Raw genomic sequence first — 6,980 nt, 5'->3', positions numbered from 1 at the left:
GCTGTGGCCGTTGGTGGGAGGGGCTGGGGGGCCGGGCGAGGTGGGAGCCCACCCGAGGCAGCAAGCTGGCTGAGCCGGGGGCGCCCACCGTGCCTGCCTTCCATGGCTGTGGGCCCTGGAATCGCAAGACCGGAGCTGTTATTAGGCCCATTTCAAGGACGTGGACACTGAGGCCCAGATGCGCCCAGGGACTCGGGCTGGAAGGGGGAGAGCCAGGGCTGACCCCGGGGCATCTGGTCCACAGGCTGCCTCTAATCCACAGCTGGGCCTCGTACCGCAGGCCTGAGCCTCCCACCTGCTCACAAGGGCCTGGCCCAGGCAGGGGGAGGGGCGATGGCGGGCTGGGGGCTGTCTCTGGCTTGTCTGACCCTGTTTGTCCTTCGACCAGGCCCCCCAGCACCCCAAAGGCTCCCAAGGCCCCGGAAGAAGCGCACGGTGTACCTCAAGGAGCAGCTGCAGGAGCTGAGGAAATATTTCACGATGAACCATTACCCGAGCTACGAGGAACGCCTCACCCTGGCGGCCAGGCTCAACCTGGATGAACATCAAGTGCAGGTATGACCCCCCCGCCCCCCTTGTCCCCAGTCTTCACAAGATCACGAAGAAGGTGGCACTTCCTGGGGGCTGAGCCCTCCCCCGCTACTGCTGAGCAGACTGAGGCCAGAGGGTCCCACAAAGTGAGCAAGGGGCCCCCTGTGTAGACCCAGGGCTGGACCCCAAGTTCACCTCAACCCCTGTGCTGTCCAAACCAGCCAACGTGATCCTGCCCAGACTGAAGCCCTAATGGATCTCCAGGCACCAGCACTCAGGGCCTCTGTGAGGTGGGAGACCCTCTGGGGCAGGCTCCTTCCTGGCCCCTGGGATCCAGGGTGCCCACCCCCTGCCCCTCCTACCCTTTGCACCCTCTGCTGCACCCCAGGGGCCTCGAATTGGGCCTGGGGCCAGGGGGAGCAGTAGGAGGCCCGCTTTTTTCTCCCGAGCAGCCCCACCCCTGGGATGAGGCAAGCCCTTTCACACCTCCTCCTCGTCCCCTCTGTCCCTCCCTCCAGGTGTGGTTCAAGAACCGCAGGGCCAACCACTCCAGGCTGCAGGGACTGCCCAAAGGGCAAGGTCAGGGAGCCCCTGCTGTGCCCTGGGGCCGTGGAGACCCCGCATCTGTCCCTGCCCCTGTCCCCGCCCAGGCCCCGGTTCCGGTCCCTGCTCACCCCGCATTCCCAGGGATCCCAGGCATCTCCAGCGTGGCTCAGCACAGCCCCACGCTGGTCCCTGCCCGGCAGGACCCAGAGCAGGGCTCCCGGGAGCATGTCCCTGCCGCCTAGGCCCCTGTCCCAGCCCAGGACCCGGCCAGGCCTCAGGGCTCCCCTGCCTCGGACTTCTCTCCAGACCCCGTGCTGGCCCCCAATTTCACAGGGCTCCTTTTGCCCCAAGACCCCTTGGAGGAATCCTCTTTCCCCTTGATGTCCGGTTCCCAAGAGGGAGAGGACCCTGCGGATGACAGTGATTCAGAAGCTGTTACTGGATTTATAGGGGAATCTGTCCCCACAGAGCCCTGTAGTTCCCACGGGGCCAGAGGGGACGAGGGTGTCCTCCGTCTTCGTGCGTGGCCTCCATGTGGGTGGGGACAGAGGTGGCGGGTCGGACTGCACCCCGGATTACTCCTCTATGGAGGGAACACAGCCCCGTTCATCCCACCTGCTGAGGTGGCATCTCGTGTTCACTGTGGTCACCACACGTCATGCTGCTGTGAGTGTCCCCACTGATACTTAGGGCGCCCGTGGGCATTTCTGCAGGATCCCAGGTGTCCCATAGAACTTCTGCTTCCCTTCCTCTGTTTGCTTCGTGGATGCTCCGAGAGCTTTCTAAAGGCCTCAAGCAACCTCACTGGGAACTTAATCAAAAATTGCATGAAATCCGTAAATGGTTTGGGGATGAATTGACATCTTTACCATACGGAGTGCTCCAATCTAAGGATATTACTTATTCGTTCATTTGGTTGTTTACAAAGACTCTCCACCAAATGTTCTTTTTTCCTTTTTTTAAGATTTTATGTATTTATTTGATAGAGAGAGACACAGCGAGAGAAGGAACACAAACGGGGAGTGGGAGAGGGAGAAGCAGGCTTCCCGTGGAGCAGGGAGCCCGATGCGGGGCTCGATCCCAGGACCCTGGGATCATGACCTGAGCCGAAGGCAGACGCTTAACGACTGAGCCACCCAGGCGCCCCCAAATGTTCTTCTTTAAGCACAGAGGTGATATAGACATCTTTCTGGAGGTTTAGTTGTAGTATTTTTTTTTTAAGATTTTATTTATTTATTTGTCAGAGAGAGAGAGAGAGCCCACAAACAGGGGAAGGGGCAGGCAGAGGGAGAAGCAGGCTTCCCGCTGAGCAGTGAGCCGGACAAGGGGCTCGAACCCAGGACCCCGGGATCATGACCCGAGCTGAAGGCAGACGCCCAACTGACTGAGCCCCCCAGGCGCCCCTTTAGTTGTAGTATTTTATCTCTTGCGCCTGACTTTTTAGATGATAAGTGAAAATTTTATTTTTCCAATCTGTTTGTCCTGTATGTAGGATTCAGCTGATATATTTACTTTGTATCCAGGAACCTGGTTCAATGCTTTTAATTCTAATGACTTAACCTGGACCTTGTTTGGGGGATTGATAACTTTGTAATCAAGTTCATGGTCCTCTTGTAAACACTTTCTCCTGAAGAGTCAGCTAGAGTTATGCCTTTCTTTGACATTCTCAACCACCCCTCCAGGAGAACCCCTCACCCCTTCTCTCGGCCCCTTTGTCTCCCCCTCCCCAACTTCTGCTACCCCCTGTGGCCCTCCTGTCTCCTGGGTCTCCCCACAGCTGTTTCTCTGACCCTGTCCTGGTCCCATTTAGCAAATGCTCCAATCCTCTTAAGCCAGGCCAGCCTCAGCAGAGCAGAGAGAGAATTAGATCAGATTTGGGGGAGGGACACTCATGTGATCCGCTCTCCAGGCGGGGTGTGTGTGTGTGTGTGTGGTATGGGGATGTGGAGACACTGCCAGGATGTACTGAAAGCCCCTCCTTATCTGACAGACCCTGGTAAGGATGTACACACAAACCACCGAAACCCCACCCCAGTTGTCCCTGGGAGAAATCTAATTTTGCATCTATCCCAGGAGACGGAGCTGAGACAGGGAGAATCCCTGAGGGCTTTTGGGGGGTGGAGGGGTAGGGGGTTAGATGAGATTCAGACTCACACCCTGGGCAGGGGGAGGGAGGCTGGTGACCCTGGGAACCCCCAGGCACCCAGAGGCCACCACCGAATGGCAAATGGATGGATTTTGTAACATTGGAGACAGTTTGCTTTTTCCCTGACTGGCTGCACAGGAAGTGAGTGGATTAAGTAGCACAGATCCCTCCCTTCCCACCTTTCCAATTACATTTTACCTTTTACCTAAGCAGCCCCAGCCCCCCTGCCCCCCGCTGAATCCAAGAACTTTTGTTATCCCCCAGGAAACTTTCCTGGGCTGTGTCCGGACCATCCCCAAGGGAAGCATCTGGGCCTTCCACTCAGCTCAGGAAGGAGGCGGGGTGGGGGTGGGAGTGGATGGTAACTTCCCAAAAAGGCAGGTCTTGAGGCTTCCCTATATCTATCCCTCAAGGTAGCCCCAGAGCAAGAATTTCTCTGTTTTCCAACTTGTAGCTAAATAAATAAATAAATAAATAAATAAATAAATAAATAAATATTTAAAGATGATGGCACCGTGGATCATCCAATCACGTGGCCAGCCGACACTGTTGATCTGGTGGGACCCATGGTGATCCCTATGATCCAGAGTGCTCCCTCTTTGGTGGGTTTTTTTTTTTTTTTAAAGATTTTATTTATTTATTTGAGAGAGAGAGTGAGAGAGAGAGCACAAGAGGGGGTAGGGTTAGAGGGAGAAGCAGACTCCCCGCCGAGCAGGGAGCCCGACGTGGGACTCGATCCCGGGACTCCGGGATCATGACCTGAGCCGAAGGCAGTCGCTTAACCAACTGAGCCACCCAGGCGCCCTCTTTGGTGGTTTTCACAGTGATCCTTTTAGGTCCATTGGCATCCATGGCATCAGTGGTAGAGATAAGAATCTACTGTGTTTTACTCTGGAGAAGGTGAAGCTTTCAGACTCAGCCGCAGTGTATGGAGGATAAGAAATCCTGATATATGAAGAGTCCATTGTTTGCACCTTCCACAAATGGGCTGAGTTCAAGAAGCTCAATTCTGCTCTGGGTGCTCTGGGTTGGAGATGGAGGTGGTGCAGGGAGAAGTGTGTTTACCTGGCGGGGAGTGGGGAGAGGGGAGAAGGAAGTCAAGCAGAAACCCCCGGTGAGACCAAAAGTGAGGGGCCACTTGCCAGAAGGGACAGACGGGCTCTCTGAATCAGTAGGTGCAGAGGAAACCCATTTTGAGATATCCAGGGAATGGCATGGGATAGATTCGGCCCCAGGGACACAAGATGTTCCATTATCCTGGAGGAAGAAAGTGTGGAAAGGATGCAAAGAACACAGCCATTGTCCAGGCGGCTGGAGGCACAGTTTCTAGTCTCAACTTCTTGGAGAAAATAGAAGAGGTAACTCATTCCCTAGGAGTGACAAACTGAGTCTTTGAGTCTCCTCTGGTGCAGAGGATGGAGCATTGTATGAGTTGGACACAATCATCGCCTGAGACCCAGGTGTGCTGGCTCCTCCACCTGGCCAGAGGGAAGGTGGGGCATTCGATTCCTCACCTGGATTAACCTGGCACCTGCTCACGGGAGCCCTCTATCCAACCTGCCAAGGAACCTAGCTCCCTCCAGCTCCAGGTCTGCCAGAGTCTCTCAGGTCCCTGCAGGGCGCTCATCTCAGGGAGGCCGCTCCAGTTGGACACCCCCTTTCAGTCCAGATCCCTGGTTTGGCTCCAGTACATGGGGGTGGGGCCTGAGACTCTGCATTTCTCAGTTCCCAAGTGATGCTCACGCTGCTGGGCTGGGTACTACCATTTGAGAACCACTGTTCTAGATCATGGGTCTCAAACTTTGCCACCCATTAGGGCCACCTGGGGGTTTTAATATTCTCATAGTCCCGGCCAATTAAGCACTATCTCTGGGGGTAGGACCCGGGCACCGGGAGTCTAATGTGCAAAGCTTGACATCTGTTCTCAGTCAAATCTCTGCTGAGGAGGGCGCCTGGGTGGCTCAGACGGTTAAGCATCTTCCTTCCGCTCAGGTCATGATCCCAGGGTCCTGGGATGGAGCCTGGAGTCAGGCTCCCTGCTCAGCAGGGAATCTGCTTCTCCCTCTTCTGCGTCTCTCCCCGGCTCATGCTCTCTCTCTCTCCCTTTCTCTCAAAAAAAAAAAAAAAAAATCCAAATCTCTGTTGAGGAGTAGATGGACTCAGGGAGTTGAATATTGCTGTCATTATTAAGACCATACCAGATTTTACTTTACTAAAAGAAAATTCAATTTTAGTATATGTGCTGCCGAAGCGAGCACTAAAAGAAAATTCAGAATTGCTGTATCTGATTGTCCCTTTTGCTAAAATCCATCTAAAAAAAATCAAGTGCCACAAAAATACAGGTTTTTAAAGGTAGTTGTTTTTTATAGTAAGCGAACACAGTATCCACTAGTGACTTTGCTTGTAAAAAAAAAAAAACCAAAACACCAACCATTTTTTTTTACTCTTTACTTGAAATTTCTCTAAATAAGTGCCTAACAGGAAATACCTCTAAACTAGTGTACCTTTAATATTGTTGTTACAGCAAACAACGTGCCCAGAGACACAGGTCAGATCAAAGATGGGGTTCATTCAGGGCCACCCTGGGGGGACAGAAACGGGGTGTGCACATACCTGTTGTGACGTCCTGAGGCCACCAGGGGACACCCACACACCGCTTTTCTGAGCCTGGACCTTGGGCTGGATGGGACAGATGCTCCCAGTCCTTGGTGTATACCCGTCAGAAACGGGGTGCACCAAGATACGTACAGAAAGATATAGTCCAAGGTGCATTAAGGATTGTAAACCCAAGCTAGCAACTTCCCAAATGCCCATCAGGAATAAAATGGATAAAATAAGTTTTGGTGTATTCACCCAATGAAATACTGTTACGTGAGCTCGAATCTCAGGAGTGTGATGAGTCAAGGGAGCCAGACACAGAATATGACACTGAACTTACGGTGAGCAGGAAACTTGGTAAGAGGCTGCTTGCTTTCCATTTTGCATTTCTGCTGGTGCTATGGCTTGAGGTTTGTGCCCCTTTCAAATTCTTATCTAGAAAACCTAATGCCCACAGTGATGGTATTGGGAGGTGGGGGGCCTTTGGGAGGTGATTAGGTCAGGGGGGTGGATGGATTGATTAGGAGTGGGCTCTTATAAGAGAGGCCCCAGAGAGCTAGCTCCCCTTCTTCTGCCCTGTTCAGAGACAAGCAGAAGTCTTGCCCCTCCCCCTCCCCCAAAAGAGGGCCCTCACCGGATCATGCTGGTGCCTTGATCTCAGACCTCCAGCCTCCTGCACTGTGAGAAATAAACTTCTGTTGTTCTGTTGTTTATAAGCCACCCTGTCTTGGGTGTTTTGTTATAGCACTCACCCAGTGTCTCAGTGTGGTTTTATTTACTTTTATTATTTTTAAAAATATTTTGTCAGAAAGAGAGAGAGAGAGCACAAGCAGGGGGAGCAGCAGAGGGAGAAGGAGAAGCAGGCTCCGTGCTGAGCAAGGAGCCCAATGTGGGACTCGATCCCAAGGCAGACGCTTAAACAGCTGAGCGACCCAGGTGCCCCAGAAATGATCTGTTTCTTAGTCTGGTTGTCAGTTACATGGACTATTTAGTTTGTGAAAATTCACTTGTCTCTACATACATCACCTATGTCTTTATAAAATATACATAGTAATGGCTAAATGAAGTGTGGTATATCCATAGAATGGACTATTACTTGGCCATAAAAAAGAAATGAAGTATTGCTACATGTGCTACAAAGTGGATGAACCTCAAAAAC

The sequence above is a fragment of the Phoca vitulina genome, unplaced genomic scaffold, assembly GCF_004348235.1.
Source record: "Phoca vitulina isolate PV1807 unplaced genomic scaffold, GSC_HSeal_1.0 scaffold52, whole genome shotgun sequence".
Lineage (NCBI taxonomy): Eukaryota > Metazoa > Chordata > Mammalia > Carnivora > Phocidae > Phoca > Phoca vitulina.
Note: the sequence above shows the minus strand (reverse complement) of the source record.